At 40.5% G+C, this 19,580-nt stretch overlaps 1 long non-coding RNA gene across 1 annotated transcript in view; it reads left to right on the top strand.

Moving 5' to 3' along the window:
* Positions 1-17,066, top strand: part of LOC132889260 (uncharacterized) — a 140,251-nt gene extending 123,185 nt beyond the window's left edge. The window contains exon 3 of the long non-coding RNA XR_009655036.1: positions 16,926-17,066. This is a non-coding gene — a long non-coding RNA (uncharacterized LOC132889260). The remainder of the gene's footprint in view (positions 1-16,925) is intronic.
* The last annotated feature ends 2,514 nt before the right edge of the window (positions 17,067-19,580 follow it).

The raw sequence follows: 19,580 nt of genomic DNA, 5'->3' as shown, positions 1-19,580 counted from the left end.
TAGCGTCCTCATTTTTAACAATACAGACAAAAAAATTACATCAGTCTATTCAGGAGACCCTTCTAGCGCTCACTGTGAAAGAATTTTGTGAATAGCTGCTTTCGTTGTCGAGTTATTTGTGATTGTTCGAGGCCTACTCTTTGCAAAACACAGTAGACACCTGACATAATCTTGTGTGTGTTTCTTAACTCTCCTGTTCAGGCCCGTCACCATGCCAATTGGGGCCAGTGACGGGGCAGAGGGAAAAGCTGTCTCAAGCACAAACACAAATCATGCTCAAAATTTCAAACTTAAACTGTTTTCAGCCACAAATTTCACACCACAGACATAATTTTCTCAAAAGTAGTAGTCACACTTGTCCCAAAAAAAACCCATTCATTTCTATGGAATTAATTGGAAAAAAAAAGCACTTTTTCAAACATCCGCTGCTCTGAGAAACTGAGAGGAGGGCAGCCGACAGGCCTCACCTTAGCCGCCCACTTTATTAGGAACACTTCTGTTCGTACATACAAACTACAAACACTCTTCTTAGAGTTTATTTTATTTTTAAAAGGGACAGTGCACAAATTAAACATTATCCTTGTGGTAAGGACAGATGTCTGTCCCAGGTTAAAGCAGTACATGCTAATTTCTGCCTGTAGTCACTTTGTTTATACTGTTGAATAGCTCTTCTTCATGACGGCTGCTGTCTCGAGCACACACACAATCATTGCAGTGAAACATCATTCCGGGTCACACGTTCACGGCCAGCGAACATGCGTGAGCGAATTGCTTCGCGCACTGCATCCTCTCACAATTTCCCCCGGGGAATTGTCCGGTCTAGTATTATATTTGTTACTCTTCCTACACAAATTTCGATTTCGATTAACTCAATAACCTTACGTCGCACACAGACAAACAATATATCAAAACGTGCGGCTCGATCGGACTCGCTATGCTATTACTTTGCTCTACAGAATAAGATTTTTTCGCGACGTAGTCGCGAAAAAATCGCCCCAAAAAACCCCATTCATTTCTATGGAATTAATTGAAAAAAAAGCACTTTTTCAACGTTTCTCAAACGTCCGCTGCTCTGGCATGCTTTCACCTAGAGACGTGATTCAAACTCTAAAACGTAGGAAAACTTCTCCTCTGTGGATCTGGCATTCAACTTTTCTGCTAGGATCTACACTTTCGGATCAGGCCCGGCTCAAACACCATGTGGGTTCCGGGTGAAAATCCGGCTTTTGAATGGGTGTCTCTTGCGTTACACACCAGTGAAGGTCGTTAAGCTTAGAGTGTAGACAGCTTGGAAAAACAGCTCAAGCTTTCTCGCTTAAACTGTGTTTTCATCCACAAATTTCACTCTACAGACATGATTTTCTCAAAAGTAGGAGGAAAACTTGTCCTGATTCACACAATGTGTCTACCTAAACAATAGGATTTACAATTTTTGAATGACAAGCCTCAAACTGAGAGGAGGGCAGCCGACAGGCCTCACCTTAGCCGCCCACTTTATTAGGAACACTTCTGTTCGTACATACAACCTACAAACACTCTTCTTAGAGTTTAGAGTTTATTTTATTTTTAAAAGGGACAGTGCACAAATTAAACATTATCCTTGTGGTAAGGACAGATGTCTGTCCCAGGTTATAGCAGTACATGCTAATTTCCGCCTGTAGTGACTTTTTTTTGCTCTTGAATAGCTCTTCTTCATGACGGCTGCTGTCTCAAGCACACACACTATCATTGCATTGAAACATCATTGCAGGTCACACATTCACGGCCAGCAAACATGCGTTACCGAATTTCTTCGCGCACTGCATCCTCTCACAATTTCCCCCGGGGAATTGTCCGGTCTAGTTAGGATGCAGTGCTGCAGCACAGCAACCTATGGGCTCCCCTAGGGGAGCCCATAGGTTGCAGTGCAAAGCACTGCAACTATTGTTCTTCTACGTATTTCTTCTTCTTATTATTATTCCTACGCAAATTTTGATTTCGAATAACTCAATAACCGTACGTCGCACACAGACAAACAATATATCAAAACGTGCGGCTCGATCGGACTCGCTATGCTATTACTTTTCTCTATAGAATACGATTTTTTCGCGACGTAGTCGCGAAAAAATCGCCCCAAAAAACCCCATTCATTTCTATGGAATTAATTGAAAAAAAAGCACTTTTTCAATGTTTTTCAAACATCCACTGCTCTGGCATGCTTTCACCTAGAGACATGATTCAAACTCTAAAACGTAGGAAAACTTCTCCTCTGTGGATCTGGCATTCAACTTTTCTGCTAGGTTTTACACTTTCGGATCAGGCCCGGTTCAAACGCCATGTGGTTTCTGGGAGAAAATCCGGCTTTTGAATGGGTGTCTATTGCGTTACACACCAGTGAGGGTCGTTAAACTTAGAGTGTAGGCGGCTTCAAAAAAAAGGTCAAACTTTCTCGCTTAAACTCCGTTTTCAGCCACAAATTTCACTCTACAGACATTATTTTCTCAAAAGTAGTAGGAAAACTTGTCCTGATTCACACAATGTGTCTACCTAAACGGTAGGATTTACGGTTTTTGAATGACAAGCCTCAAAGTGAGGAGAGCACAGGTGAGCAGCCTCATTGACTCCCAGTATAAATGTTGCTGAAAAGTCACTCGTTTTTAACTCCCTGTAGCGTCCTCATTTTTAACAATACAAACCAAAAAATACATCATTTTATTCAGGAGACCCTTCTAGCGCTCACTGTGAAAGAATTTTGTGAATAGCTGCTTCCGTTGTCGAGTTATTTGTCATTGTTCGAGGCCTGGTCCTTCATAAAAAAACAGTAGAAAACTCCAGCCCTTGATGTGTCAGCCTCACCTTAGCCGCCCACTTTATTAGGAACACTTCTGTTCGTACATACAAACTACAAACACTCTTCTTAGAGTTTAGAGTTTATTTTATTTTTAAAAGGGACAGTGCACAAATTAAACATTATCCTTGTGTTAAGGACAGATGTCTGTCCCAGGCGATAGCAGTACATGCAAACAAACAGTACATTACTTTTCTCTATAGAATACGATTTTTTCGCGACATAGTCGTGAAAAAATCGCCCCAAAAAACCCCATTCATTTCTATGGAATTAATTGAAAAAAAAGCACTTTTTCAACGTTTTTCAAACATCCGTTGCTCTGGCATGCTTTCACCTAGAGACATGATTCAAACTCTAAAACGTAGGAAAACTTCTCCTCTGTGGATCTGGCATTCAACTTTTCTGCTAGGTTTTACACTTTCGGATCAGTCCCGGTTCAAACGCCATGTGGTTTCTGGGAGAAAATCCGGCTTTTGAATGGGTGTCTATTGCGTTACACACCAGTGAGGGTCTTTAAGCTTAGAGTGTAGGCGGCTTCAAAAAAAAGCTCAAACTTTCTCGCTTAAACCGTGTTTTCCGCCACAAATTTCACTCTACAGACATGATTTTCTCAAAAGTAGTAGGAAAACTTGTCCTGATTCACACAATGTGTCTACCTAAACGATAGGATTTACGGTTTTTGAATGACAAGCCTCAAAGTGAGGAGAGCACAGGTGAGCGGCCTCATTGACTCCCAGTATAAACGTTGCTGAAAAGTCACTCGTTTTTAACTCCCTGTAGCGTCCTCATTTTTAACAATACAAACAATACATCATTTTATTCAGGAGACCCTTCTAGCGCTCACTGTGAAAGAATTTTGTGAATAGCTGCTTCCGTTGTCGAGTTATTTGTCATTGTTCGAGGCCTGGTCCTTCATAAAAAAACAGTAGAAAACTCCAGCCCTTGTGTGTCTTAGCCTCACCTTAGCCGCCCACTTTATTAGGAACACTTCTGTTCGTACATACAAACTACAAACACTCTTCTTAGAGTTTAGAGTTTATTTTATTTTTAAAAGGGACAGTGCACAAATTAAACATTATCCTTGTGGTAAGGACAGATGTCTGTCCCAGGTTATAGCAGTACATGCTAATTTCCGCCTGTAGTCACTTTGTTCATGCTCTTGAATAGCTCTTCTTCATGACGGCTGCTGTCTCGAGCACACACACAATCATTGCATTGAAACATCATTGCGGGTCACACATTCACGGCCAGCAAACATGCGTGAGCGAATTGCTTCGCGCACTGCATCCTCTCACAATTTCCCCCGGGGAATTGTCCGGTCTAGTTAGGATGCAGTGCTGCAGCACAGCAACCTATGGGCTCCCCTAGGGGAGCCCATAGGTTGCAGTGCAAAGCACTGCAACTATTGTTCTTCTACGTGTTTCTTTTTATTATTATTATTTTTATTTTTATTTTTATTATTCCTACGCAAATTTTGATTTCGAATAACTCAATAACCGTACGTCGCACACAGACAAACAATATATCAAAACGTGCGGCTCGATCGGACTCGCTATGCTATTACTTTTCTCTATAGATTGCGATTTTTTCGCGACGTAGTCGCGAAAAAATCGCCCAAAAAAACCCCATTCATTTCTATGGAATTAATTGAAAAAAAAGCACTTTTTCAACGTTTTTCAAACATCCGCTGCTCTGGCATGCTTTCACCTAGAGACGTGATTCAAACTCTAAAACGTAGGAAAACTTCTCCTCTGTGGATCTGGCATTAAACTTTTCTGCTAGGTTCTACACTTTCGGATCAGTCCCGGCTCAACCGCCATGTGGTTTCTGGGAGAAAATCCGGCTTTTGAATGGGTGTCTATTGCGTTACACACCAGTGAAGGTCATTATCTTAGAGTGTAGGCGGCTTCAAAAAAAAGGTCAAACTTTCTCGCTTAAACTCTGTTTTCAGCCACAAATTTCACTCTACAGACATGATTTTCTCAAAAGTAGTAGGAAAACTTGTCCTGATTCACACAATGTGTCTACCTAAACGATAGGATTTACGGTTTTTGAATGACAAGCCTCAAAGTGAGGAGAGCACAGGTGAGCGGCCTCATTGACTCCCAGTATAAACGTTGCTGAAAAGTCACTCGTTTTTAACTCCCTGTAGCGTCCTCATTTTTAACAATACAAACAAAAAAATACATCATTTTATTCAGGAGACCCTTCTAGCGCTCACTGTGAAAGAATTTTGTGAATAGCTGCTTCCGTTGTCGAGTTATTTGTCATTGTTCGAGGTCTGGTCTGTAGTAAAACACAGCCCAAAATTCAAGACCTTGTGTGTTTTAGCTCATTGACATGCATTATAAACGGGATAGAAAAGTCACTCGTTTTTAAATCGCTCTAGTGTCGTTATTTTTAAGAGTACAAACAAAAAAATACATAATTTTATTCAGGAGACCCTTCTAGCGCTCACTGTGAAAGAATTTTGTGAATAGCTGCTTCCGTTGTCGAGTTATTTGTCATTGTTCGAGGTCTGGTCTGTAGTAAAACACAGCACAATATTCAAGACCTTGTGTTTCTTAGCTCATTGACTCACATTATAAACGTGAGTGAAAAGTCACTCGTTTTTAAATCGCTCTAGTGTCGTTATTTTTAAGAGTACAAACAAAAAAATACATCATTTTATTCAGGAGACCCTTCTAGCGCTCAGTGTGAAAGAATTTTGTGAATAGCTGCTTCCGTTGTCGAGTTATTTGTCATTGTTCGAGGTCTGGTCCGTAGTAAAACACAGCACAATATTCAAGACCTTGTGTGTCTTAGGTCATTGACACACATTATAAACATGAGTGAAAAGTCACTCGTTTTTAAATCGCTCTAGTGTCGTTATTTTAAAGAGTACAAACAAAAAAATACATCATTTTATTCAGGAGACCCTTCTAGCGCTCAGTGTGAAAGAATTTTGTGAATAGCTGCTTCCGTTGTCGAGTTATTTGTCATTGTTCGAGGTCTGGTCCGTAGTAAAACACAGCACAATATTCAAGACCTTGTGTTTCTTAGCTCATTGACTCACATTATAAACGTGAGTGAAAAGTCACTCGTATTTAAATCGCTCTAGTGTCGTTATTTTTAAGAGTACAAACAAAAAATTACATCATTTTATTCAGGAGACCTTTCTAGCGCTCACTGTGAAAGAATTTTGTGAATAGCTGCTTCCGTTGTCGAGTTATTTGTCATTGTTCGAGGCCTGGTCCTTCATAAAAAAAACAGTAGAAAACTCCAGCCCTTGTGTGTCAGCCTCACCTTAGCCGCCCACTTTATTAGGAACACTTCTGTTCGTACATACAAACTACAAACACTCTTCTTAGAGTTTAGAGTTTATTTTATTTTTAAAAGTGACAGTGCACAAATTAAACATTATCCTTGTGTTAAGGACAGATGTCTGTCCCAGGTTATAGCAGTACATGCTAATTTCCGCCTGTAGTCACTTTGGTCATACTCTTGAATAGGTCTTCTTCATGATGGCTGCTGTCTCGAGCACACACACGATCATTGCATTGAAACATCATTGCGGGTCACACGTTCACGGCCAGCAAACATGCGTGAGCGAATTGCTTCGCGCACTGCATCCTCTCACAATTTCCCCCGGGGAATTGTCCGGTCTAGTGTTAAATTTGTTACTCTTCCTACACAAATTTCGATTTCGATTAACTCAATAACCGTACGTCGCACACAGACAAACAATATATCAAAACGTGCGGCTCGATCGGACTCGCTATGCTATTACTTTTCTCTATAGAAAACGTTTTTTTCGCGACGTAGTCGCGACAAAATTGCCCCAAAAAACCCCATTCATTTCTATGGAATTAATTGAAAAAAAAGCACTTTTTCAACGTTTTTCAAACATCCGTTGCTCTGGCATGCTTTCACCTAGAGACATGATTCAAACTCTAAAACGTAGGAAAACTTCTCCTCTGTGGATCTGGCATTCAACTTTTCTGCTAGGTTTTACACTTTCGGATCAGGCCCGGTTCAAACGCCATGTGGTTTCTGGGAGAAAATCCGGCTTTTGAATGGGTGTCTATTGCGTTACACACCAGTGAGGGTCATTAAGCTTAGAGTGTAGGCGGCTTCAAAAAAAAGCTCAAACTTTCTCGCTTAAACCGTGTTTTCAGCCACAAATTTCACTCTACAGACATGATTTTCTCAAAAGTAGTAGGAAAACTTGTCCTGATTCACACAATGTGTCTACCTAAACGATAGGATTTACGGTTTTTGAATGACAAGCCTCAAAGTGAGGAGAGCACAGGTGAGCGGCCTCATTGACTCCCAGTATAAACGTTGCTGAAAAGTCACTTGTTTTTAACTCCCTGTAGCGTCCTCATTTTTAACAATACAAACAAAAAAATACATCATTTTATTCAGGAGACCCTTCTAGCGCTCACTGTGAAAGAATTTTGTGAATAGCTGCTTTCGTTGTCGAGTTATTTGTCATTGTTTGAGGTCTGGTCCGTAGTAAAAAACAGCACAAAATTCAAGACCTTGTGTGTGTTAGCTCATTGACATGCATTATAAACGGGATAGAAAAGTCACTCGTTTTTAACTCCCTGTAGCGTCCTAATTTTTAACAATACAAACAAAAAATACATCATTTTATTCAGGAGACCCTTCTAGCGCTCACTGTGAAAGAATTTTGTGAATAGCTGCTTCCGTTGTCGAGTTATTTGTCATTGTTCGAGGCCTGGTCCTTCATAAAAAAAACAGTAGAAAACTCCAGCCCTTGTGTGTCAGCCTCACCTTAGCCGCCCACTTTATTAGGAACACTTCTGTTCGTACATACAAACTACAAACACTCTTCTTAGAGTTTAGAGTTTATTTTATTTTTAAAAGGGACAGTGCACAAATTAAACATTATCCTTGTGTTAAGGACAGATGTCTGTCCCAGGTTATAGCAGTACATGCAAACAAACAGTACATTACTTTTCTCTATAGAATACGATTTTTTCGCGACGTAGTCGTGAAAAAATCGCCCCAAAAAACCCCATTCATTTCTATGGAATTAACTGAAAAAAAAGCACTTTTTCAACGTTTTTCAAACATCCGTTGCTCTGGCATGCTTTCACCTAGAGACATGATTCAAACTCTAAAACGTAGGAAAACTTCTCCTCTGTGGATCTGGCATTCAACTTTTCTGCTAGGTTTTACACTTTCGGATCAGTCCCGGTTCAAACGCCATGTGGTTTCTGGGAGAAAATCCGGCTTTTGAATGGGTGTCTATTGCGTTACACACCAGTGAGGGTCGTTAAGCTTAGAGTGTAGGCGGCTTCAAAAAAAAGGTCAAACTTTCTCGCTTAAACTCTGTTTTCAGCCACAAATTTCACTCTACAGACATGTTTTTCTCAAAAGTAGTAGGAAAACTTGTCCTGATTCACACAATGTGTCTACCTAAACGATAGGATTTACGGTTTTTGAATGACAAGCCTCAAAGTGAGGAGAGCACAGGTGAGCGGCCTCATTGACTCCCAGTATAAACGTTGCTGAAAAGTCACTCGTTTTTAACTCCCTGTAGCGTCCTCATTTTTAACAATACAAACAAAAAAATACATCATTTTATTCAGGAGACCCTTCTAGCGCTCACTGTGAAAGAATTTTGTGAATAGCTGCTTCCGTTGTCGAGTTATTTGCCATTGTTCGAGGCCTGGTCCTTCATAAAAAAAACAGTAGAAAACTCCAGCCCTTGTGTGTCAGCCTCACCTTAGCCGCCCACTTTATTAGGAACACTTCTGTTCGTACATACAAACTACAAACACTCTTCTTAGAGTTTAGAGTTTATTTTATTTTTAAAAGGGACAGTGCACAAATTAAACATTATCCTTGTGGTAAGGACAGATGTCTGTCTCAGGTTATAGCAGTACATGCTAATTTCCGCCTGTAGTCACTTTGGTCATACTCTTGAATAGGTCTTCTTCATGATGGCTGCTGTCTCGAGCACACACACAATCATTGCATTGAAACATCATTCCGGGTCACACATTCACGGCCAGCGAACATGCGTGAGCGAATTGCTTCGCGCACTGCATCCTCTCACAATTTCCCCCGGGGAATTGTCCGGTCTAGTGTTATATTTGTTACTCTCCCTACGCAAATTTCGATTTCGATTAACTCAATAACCGTACGTCGCACACAGACAAACAATATATCAAAACGTGCGGCTCGATCGGACTCGCTATGCTATTACTTTTCTCTACAGTTTACGATTTTTTCGCGACGTAGTCGCGAAAAAATCGTCCAAAAAAACCCCATTCATTTCTATGGAATTAATTTGAAAAAAAGCACTTTTTCAACGTTTTTCAAACATCCGCTGCTCTGGCATGCTTTAACCTAGAGACGTGATTCAAACTCTAAAACGTAGGAAAACTTCTCCTCTGTGGATCTGGCATTCAACTTTTCTGCAAGGTTCTACACTTTCGGATCAGGCCCGGCTCAAACACGATGTGAGTTCTGGGAGAAAATCCGGCTTTTGAATGGGTGTCTATTGCGTTACACACCAGTGGACCTCGTTATGCTCAGAGTGGAGAGAGGTTAAAACAAAAGGTCAAACTTTCTCGCTTAAACTCTGTTTTCAGCCACAAATTTCACTCTACAGACATGATTTTCTCAAAAGTAGTAGGAAAACTTGTCCTGATTCACACAATGTGTCTACCTAAACGATAGGATTTACGGTTTTTGAATGACAAGCCTCAAAGTGAGGAGAGCACAGGTGAGCGGCCTCATTGACTCCCATTATAAACGTTGCTGAAAAGTCACTCATTTTTAACTCCCTGTAGCGTCCTCATTTTTAACAATACAGACAAAAAAATTACATCAGTCTATTCAGGAGACCCTTCTAGCGCTCACTGTGAAAGAATTTTGTGAATAGCTGCTTTCGTTGTCGAGTTATTTGTGATTGTTCGAGGCCTACTCTTTGCAAAACACAGTAGACACCTGACATAATCTTGTGTGTGTTTCTTAACTCTCCTGTTCAGGCCCGTCACCATGCCAATTGGGGCCAGTGACGGGGCAGAGGGAAAAGCTGTCTCAAGCACAAACACAAATCATGCTCAAAATTTCAAACTTAAACTGTTTTCAGCCACAAATTTCACACCACAGACATAATTTTCTCAAAAGTAGTAGTCACACTTGTCCCAAAAAAAACCCATTCATTTCTATGGAATTAATTGGAAAAAAAAAGCACTTTTTCAAACATCCGCTGCTCTGAGAAACTGAGAGGAGGGCAGCCGACAGGCCTCACCTTAGCCGCCCACTTTATTAGGAACACTTCTGTTCGTACATACAAACTACAAACACTCTTAGAGTTTAGAGTTTATTTTATTTTTAAAAGGGACAGTGCACAAATTAAACATTATCCTTGTGGTAAGGACAGATGTCTGTCCCAGGTTATAGCAGTACATGCTAATTTCCACCTGTAGTCACTTTGGTCATACTGTTGAATAGCTCTTCTTCATGACGGCTGCTGTCTCAAGCACACACATAATCATTGCATTGAAACGTCATTGCGGGTCACACATTCACGGCCAGCGAACATGCGTGACCGAATTGCTTCGCGCACTGCATCCTCTCACAATTTCCCCCGGGGAATTGTCCGGTCTAGTGTTATATTTGTTACTCTTCCTACACAAATTTCGATTTCGATTAACTCAATAACCGTACGTCGCACACAGACAAACAATATATCAAAACGTGCGGCTCGATCGGACTCGCTATGCTATTACTTTGCTCTATAGATTGCGATTTTTTCGCGACTACGTCCAAAAAAACCCCATTCATTTCTATGGAATTAATTGAAAAAAAAGCACTTTTTCAACGTTTTTCAAACATCCGCTGCTCTGGCATGCTTTCACCTAGAGACGTGATTCAAACTCTAAAACGTAGGAAAACTTCTCCTCTGTGGATCTGGCATTCAACTTTTCTGCTAGGTTCTACACTTTCGGATCAGGCCCGGGTCAAACGCCATGTGTGTTCTGGGAGAAAATCCGGCTTTTGAATGGGTGTCTATTGCGTTACACACCAGTGCGCCTCGTTAACTCAGAGTGTAGGCGGCTTCAAAAAAAAGCTCAAAATTTCTCACTTAAACTGTGTTTTCATCCACAAATTTCACTCTACAGACATGATTTTCTCAAAAGTAGTAGGAAAACTTGTCCTGATTCACACAATGTGTCTACCTAAACGATAGGATTTACGGTTTTTGAATTACAAGCGTCAAACTGAGGACAGTGCAGCTGACAGGCTTCATTGACATCCATTATAAATGTGATAGAAAAGTCACTCGTTTTTAAATCGCTCTAGTGTCGTTATTTTAAAGAGTACAAACAAAAAAATACATCATTTTATTCAGGAGACCCTTCTAGCGCTCACTGTGAAAGAATTTTGAGAATAGCTGCTTCCGTTGTCGAGTTATTTGTCATTGTTCGAGGCCTGGTCCTTCATAAAAAAAACAGTAGAAAACTCCAGCCCTTGTGTGTCAGCCTCACCTTAGCCGCCCACTTTATTAGGAACACTTCTGTTCGTACATACAAACTACAAACACTCTTCTTAGAGTTTATTTTATTTTTAAAAGGGACAGTGCACAAATTAAACATTATCCTTGTGGTAAGGACAGATGTCTGTCCCAGGTTAAAGCAGTACATGCTAATTTCTGCCTGTAGTCACTTTGTTTATACTGTTGAATAGCTCTTCTTCATGACGGCTGCTGTCTCGAGCACACACACAATCATTGCAGTGAAACATCATTCCGGGTCACACGTTCACGGCCAGCGAACGTGCGTGAGCGAATTGCTTCGCGCACTGCATCCTCTCACAATTTCCCCCGGGGAATTGTCCGGTCTAGTTTTTATTTTTATTTTTATTATTCCTACGCAAATTTTGATTTCGAATAACTCAATAACCGTACGTCGCACACAGACAAACAATATATCAAAACGTGCGGCTCGATCGGACTCGCTATGCTATTACTTTTCTCTATAGATTGCGATTTTTTCGCGACGTAGTCGCGAAAAAATCGCCCAAAAAAACCCCATTCATTTCTATGGAATTAATTGAAAAAAAAGCACTTTTTCAACGTTTTTCAAACATCCGCTGCTCTGGCATGCTTTCACCTAGAGACGTGATTCAACCTCTAAAACGTAGGAAAACTTCTCCTCTGTGGATCTGGCATTAAACTTTTCTGCTAGGTTCTACACTTTCGGATCAGTCCCGGCTCAACCGCCATGTGGTTTCTGGGAGAAAATCCGGCTTTTGAATGGGTGTCTATTGCGTTACACACCAGTGAAGGTCATTATCTTAGAGTGTAGACAGTTTGAAAAAAAAGGTCAAACTTTCTCGCTTAAACTCTGTTTTCAGCCACAAATTTCACTCTACAGACATGATTTTCTCAAAAGTAGTAGGAAAACTTGTCCTGATTCACACAATGTGTCTACCTAAACGATAGGATTTACGGTTTTTGAATGACAAGCCTCAAAGTGAGGAGAGCACAGGTGAGCGGACTCATTGACTCCCATTGTAAAGGTGAGAGAAAAGTCACTCGTTTTTAAATCGCTCTAGTGTCGTTATTTTTAAAAGTACAAACAAAAAAATACATCATTTTATTCAGGAGACCCTTCTAGCGCTCACTGTGAAAGAATTTTGTGAATAGCTGCTTCCGTTGTCGAGTTATTTGTCATTGTTCGAGGCCTGGTCCATAGCAATTTACAGCAGACACCTGATAAAATCTTGCTCAGGCCTGTCACCATGCTTACTGGCTTCAGTAAGCGAGCACAGAGGGGAGGGGCCGGCTGTCTCAAGCACACACATAAATCATGGCATTGTAGCTTCATAGCAGGTCACACAACCGTACGTCGCACACAGACAAACAATATATCAAAACGTGCGGCTCGATCGGACTCGCTATGCTATTACTTTCCTCTACAGAATACGATTTTTTCGCGACGTAGTCGCGAAAAAATCGTCCAAAAAAACCCCATTCATTTCTATGGAATTAATTGAAAAAAAAGCACTTTTTCAACGTTTTTCAAACGTCCACTGCTCTGGCATGCTTTCACCTAGAGACGTGATTCAAACTCTAAAACGTAGGAAAACTTCTCCTCTGTGGATCTGGCATTCAACTTTTCTGCTAGGTTTTACACTTTCGGATCAGTCCCGGTTCAAACGCCATGTGGTTTCTGGGAGAAAATCCGGCTTTTGAATGGGTGTCTATTGCGTTACACACCAGTGAGGGTCTTTAAGCTTAGAGTGTAGGCGGCTTCAAAAAAAAGCTCAAACTTTCTCGCTTAAACCGTGTTTTCAGCCACAAATTTCACTCTACAGACATGATTTTCTCAAAAGTAGTAGGAAAACTTGTCCTGATTCACACAATGTGTCTACCTAAATGATAGGATTTACGGTTTTTGAATGACAAGCCTCAAAGTGAGGAGAGCACAGGTGAGCGGCCTCATTGACTCCCAGTATAAACGTTGCTGAAAAGTCACTCGTTTTTAACTCCCTGTAGCGTCCTCATTTTTAACAATACAAACAAAAAAATACATCATTTTATTCAGGAGACCCTTCTAGCGCTCACTGTGAAAGAATTTTGTGAATAGCTGCTTCCGTTGTCGAGTTATTTGTCATTGTTCGAGGCCTGGTCCTTCATAAAAAAAACAGTAGAAAACTCCAGCCCTTGTGTGTCAGCCTCACCTTAGCCGCCCACTTTATTAGGAACACTTCTGTTCGTACATACAAACTACAAACACTCTTCTTAGAGTTTAGAGTTTATTTTATTTTTAAAAGGGACAGTGCACAAATTAAACATTATCCTTGTGGTAAGGACAGATGTCTGTCCCAGGTTATAGCAGTACATGCTAATTTCCGCCTGTAGTCACTTTGGTCATACTCTTGAATAGGTCTTCTTCATGACGGCTGCTGTCTCGAGCACACACACGATCATTGCATTGAAACATCATTGCGGGTCACACATTCACGGCCAGCGAACATGCGTGAGCGAATTGCTTCGCGCACTGCATCCTCTCACAATTTCCCCCGGGGAATTGTCCGGTCTAGTTATTCCTACGCAAATTTTGATTTCGAATAACTCAATAACCGTACGTCGCACACAGACAAACAATATATCAAAACGTGCGGCTCGATCGGACTCGCTATGCTATTACTTTTCTCTATAGAATACGATTTTTTCGCGACGTAGTCGCGAAAAAATCGCCCCAAAAAACCCCATTCATTTCTATGGAATTAATTGAAAAAAAAGCACTTTTTCAATGTTTTTCAAACATCCACTGCTCTGGCATGCTTTCACCTAGAGACATGATTCAAACTCTAAAACGTAGGAAAACTTCTCCTCTGTGGATCTGGCATTCAACTTTTCTGCTAGGTTTTACACTTTCGGATCAGGCCCGGTTCAAACGCCATGTGGTTTCTGGGAGAAAATCCGGCTTTTGAATGGGTGTCTATTGCGTTACACACCAGTGAGGGTCGTTAAGCTTAGAGTGTAGGCGGCTTCAAAAAAAAGCTCAAACTTTCTCGCTTAAACCGTGTTTTCAGCCACAAATTTCACTCTACAGACATGATTTTCTCAAAAGTAGTAGGAAAACTTGTCCTGATTCACACAATGTGTCTACCTAAACGATAGGATTTACGGTTTTTGAATGACAAGCCTCAAAGTGAGGAGAGCACAGGTGAGCGGCCTCATTGACTCCCAGTATAAACGTTGCTGAAAAGTCACTCGTTTTTAACTCCCTGTAGCGTCCTCATTTTTAACAATACAAACAAAAAAATACATCATTTTATTCAGGAGACCCTTCTAGCGCTCACTGTGAAAGAATTTTGTGAATAGCTGCTTCCGTTGTCGAGTTATTTGTGATTGTTCGAGGCCTACTCTTTGCAAAAAACACAGCAGACACCTGACATAATCTTGTGTGTGTTTCTTAACTCTCCTGTTCAGGCCCGTCACCATGCCAATTGGGGCCAGTGACGGGGCAGAGGGAAAAGCTGTCTCAAGCACACACACATCATGCTCAAAATTTCAAACTTAAACTGTTTTCAGCCACAAATTTCACACTACAGACATAATTTTCTCAAAAGTAGTAGTCACACTTGTCCCAAAAAAACCCCATTCATTTCTATGGAATTAATTGGAAAAAAAAGCACTTTTTCAAACATCCGCTGCTCTGAGAAACTGAGAGGAGGGCAGCCGACAGGCCTCACCTTAGCCGCCCACTTTATTAGGAACACTTCTGTTCGTACATACAAACTACAAACACACTTCTTAGAGTTTAGAGTTTATTTTATTTTTAAAAGGGACAGTGCACAAATTAAACATTATCCTTGTGGTAAGGACAGATGTCTGTCCCAGGTTATAGCAGTACATGCTAATTTCCGCCTGTAGTCACTTTGTTCATAATCTTGAATAGTTCTTATTCATGACGGCTGCTGTCTCAAGCACACACATGATCATTGCACTGAAACATCATTGCGGGTCACACATTCACGGCCAGCAAACATGCGTGACCGAATTGCTTCGCGCACTGCATCCTCTCACAATTTCCCCCGGGGAATTGTCCGGTCTAGTTTTTCTTTACCATTGTATTTTCACATTTGGAATTTAAAAAAAACTTTGATTTCATACATTTTTCATTGGTGTCAGATTATTTATAACATATTGGTGATGAACACTGGTCAGAAGGGCCCCCTGGAAATTTTTGCTTGGGGCCACAACAGACTCTAGAATCACCTCTGTACATTATGTGTGGGAGGCCATTAAAAGTGAATGGAACAACATTGACACATCCATGTGTAAAAGGTTTTCGGCAGGTTTACCCCAAAGACTTCATTATTATATATATTTAAAAAGGAAAGGCTATTGTGTATTAGCTTGGCATGTCAGTCTTTCATTGTTTGTTGTATTTTTAATTCATTGCTAAATTAATAATACATAATTTCTTGTACTTTTTGTTGCAGAGTATTGTAGTAATACATTTCAGAATTACCTTCTGGAATTATTTACAGAATATTAGACATGGAGATCTGTGTAGAAAGAAATTAGACATTCCTGCCCTGAAGCACCACTAGTGCATAATTTGAGTATATGAATGCACATGCAATTACAGAAGATTGTGCTAGAGGACAAGTTATCCTGATCTGTTAGTTTAATTAAATAATTGTTGCTGCTCCAAATAGTATTGTTTAAGAATCATGGAGCAGAGCAATGTCAGTGTGCATCTAATTAAAGTGTCTACTAAAATGTAAAGGCTTCATATTAAATAATCTGAGCAGAAAAGTGTTTGATGTGATGTAATGTCTACACATGATGCACACATTCTGCCTCCCTGTGATGCACACACGTGACCTGCCTTCCTGTTTCGTCAGGTGGGAAAAATGTTGTTCAGAATGACACAAATAAACACCTCTGGATTCGTGTTTCACAGTCCATTGTATATGTTACTTAGGAAAAAGTTAACAGAGAGGTGTCATCTCATACCTCATTCTAACTCACAATGAAAATTTTACATTTTCCGTTATCATTCTGTAATGGTGTCCTGTGGGAACGGGAGTAAAACGACAAAGTCGAACATTAATGTATCCCCTGGCAACCTAGTAACATTTACGGAAAACTTTTGTCACAGCTCCAGTGGGAATCAGAACCATCAGATTTATGTGTTGTGACCGGTCATGATGTTGTTAGCGGTGACGTAAATGATGACGTAGTAATATTGCAATGGCACTACTCATCTAAAGCAAAACAACAAGTAAAGAAAACATGAGCAGATACAATGTGAGCATCATATCCATAGAGGATACTTCCAAGATGTAAAAAGAATAACAGAAACCACAGATAGAAGCGAACCATAATGTAAAGCTTGTTTTTTGTATACATACATACATACAGTTAAGTCCATATATATTTGGACACTGACACAAATTTTGTTTTTTTACCTGTTTACTGAAACATATTTGTGGCAGCGGGGGCGTGGTCAAGCGCCGGTCTGTGACAGGAGGGCGGAGTCAGGGAAGGTAAGTGGCAGAATCACTACACCTCACGTCAATTAACCTGTGTTTGTGTGTGTCTTCCCAGTGACCACGCCCTATTTAAAGAGGGAGAGCAGAGAGCAGAGGAGCTTCCCCCGAACCAGACGCCGGTTGTGTGTGTGGCTGTCTGTGGTTTCGAACTAAGTTAGACTGAAAAGTGTGACAATAAAACGGTTCATCAACCTGAGCTCTGTCTTGCCATCTTCTGTGCTCCGCCCATACACAAGAACTGCCACAATATTCAAGTTATAGTTATATAATGGACATGGACATAAAGTCCAGACTTTCAGCTTTCATTTGAGGGTATCCACATTAAAATTGGATGAAGGGTTTAGGAGTTTCAGCTCCTTAACATGTGCCACCCTGTTTTTAAAGGGACCAAAAGTAATTGGACAATTGACTCAAAGGCTATTTCATGGGCAGGTGTGGGCAATTCCTTCGTTATGTCATTCACAATTAAACAGATAAAAGGCCTGGAATTGATTTGAGGTGTGGTGCTTGCATTTGGAAGATTTTGCTGTGAAGAAAACATGCAGTCAAAGGAGCTCTCCATGCAGGTGAAACAAGCCGTCCTTAAGCTGCAAAAACAGAAAAAACCCATCCAAGAAATTGCTACAATATTAGGAGTGGCAAAATCTACAGTTTGGTACATCCTGAGAAAGAAAGAAAGCACTGGTGAACTCATCAATGCAAAAAGACCTGGACACTCACAGAAGACAACAGTGGTGGATGACTGCAGAATAATTTCCATGGTGAAGAGAAACCCCTTCACAACAGCCAACCAAGTGAACAACACTCTCCAGGAGGTAGGCGTATCAATATCCAAATCTACCATAAAGAGAAGACTGTATGAAAGTAAATACAGAGGGTTCACTGCACAGTGCAAGCCACTCATAAGCCTCAAGAATAAAAAGGCTAGATTGGACTTTGCTAAAAAACATCTAAAAAAGCCAGCACAGTTCTGGAAGAACATTCTTTGGACAGATGAAACCAAGATCAACCTCTACCAGAATGATGGCAAGAAAAAAGTATGGCAAAGGCGTGGTACAGCTCATGATCCAAAGCATACCACATCATCTGTAAAACACGGCGGAGGCAGTGTGATGGCTTGGGCATGCATGGCTGCCAGTGGCACTGGGTCACTAATGTTTATTGATGATGTGACACAGGACAGAAGCAGCCGGATGAATTCTGAGGTATTCAGAGACATACTGTGTGCTCAAATCCAGCCAAATGCAGCCAAACTGATTGGTTGGCGTTTCATAATACAGATGGACAATGACCCAAAACATAAAGCCAAAGCAACCCAGGAGTTTATAGAAGTTTATAGTTTATAGAGTTTATAGTTTAAAGAAGTGGAATATTCTTGAATGGCCAAGTCAGTCACCTGATCTCAACCCAATTGAGCCTGCATTTCACTTGTTAAAGACTAAACTTCAGACAGAAAGGCCCACAAACAAACAGCAACTGAAAACTGCTGCAGTAAAGGCCTGGCAGAGCATTAAAAAGGAGGAAACGCAGCGTCTGGTGATGTCCATGAGTTCAAGACTTCAGGCAGTCATTGCCAACAAAGGGTTTTCAACCAAGTATTAGCAATGAACATTTTATTTACAATTATTTAATTTGTCCAATTACTTTTGAGCCCCTGAAATGAAGGGATTGTGTTTAAAAAATGCTTTAGTTCCTCACATTTTTATGCAATCATTTTGTTCAACCCACTGAATTAAAGCTGAATGTCTGAACTTCAACTGCATCTGAATTGTTTTGTTCACAATTCATTGTGGTAATGTACAGAACCAAAATTAGAAAAATGTTGCCTCTGTCCAAATATTTATGGACCTAACTGTACATGCATATCTATGATAAAGTTTAGTTTCTAGGTTGCACACAGTGTGACATCAACAATAGTCTGTAATAATAAAATAGCTAAAACAATGTACTGTAATAAGTTATGTGAATGTGCTCTCTCTCTCTCTCTCTCTCTCTCTCTCTCGAATGAACAGGATTCTGACATTTCCACTTAATATTTTTTATTGTTTTTCATAAAAGTGCTTTCATAAAATGCTTTCATAAAAGTGAAAGCAGATCTTTGTGATTAATGCTGTCTATAAGCAGGGTGTTTAGATGCTCGAGCGAGTCAGTGGATACGGCGGTCCTACTGTATAAACAAAATGTTATAAAAAGGCTTTACTTGAACAAAACAAATGTTCAGAAACAGGAAGTGAATAACAGAGATGTGATGCAGCTTGACTTGTGCCATGCTGCAAACTAGCTAATGTCTCAGCTTGGGTTTCTCACAACGACAGACTTGCCACTTTATGAAGTAGACATCATATCCTGTCTTACATGGTTCACACTCTGTAGCATTCCATTAAATGGGAATACACAATATCTGTAACTTTTCCTTTCTGCAAGACTAAGCGGGAATGAAAATTTATGATCTATTCCATGTTGTTTTACCTCATACATTAACAGATTTCATATGTGAAAGGGGCTTCAGTGACTGATTGGCACGATTTCCATCCTGAAGGCTAGAGTGGCGGGCAGCAATGGGGTGACAGATGGCTTGCTGCACTTAGGCAACAGCGGCTGACAGGCCCTATTCTTAGTATGCAGCCAGTGCTTGTGCTCAAAAGCTATGGACTACATTATTCTGTCAATTCAACTCAAAGAGTGATGGCTGACTGTGTGTGTGTGTGTG

Source organism: Neoarius graeffei, chromosome 7 (assembly GCF_027579695.1).
Source record: "Neoarius graeffei isolate fNeoGra1 chromosome 7, fNeoGra1.pri, whole genome shotgun sequence".
Taxonomy (NCBI): Eukaryota; Metazoa; Chordata; class Actinopteri; order Siluriformes; family Ariidae; genus Neoarius; species Neoarius graeffei.
The sequence above is the reverse complement of the archived record's forward strand: the minus strand, read 5'-3'. Positions and strand labels throughout refer to the sequence as shown.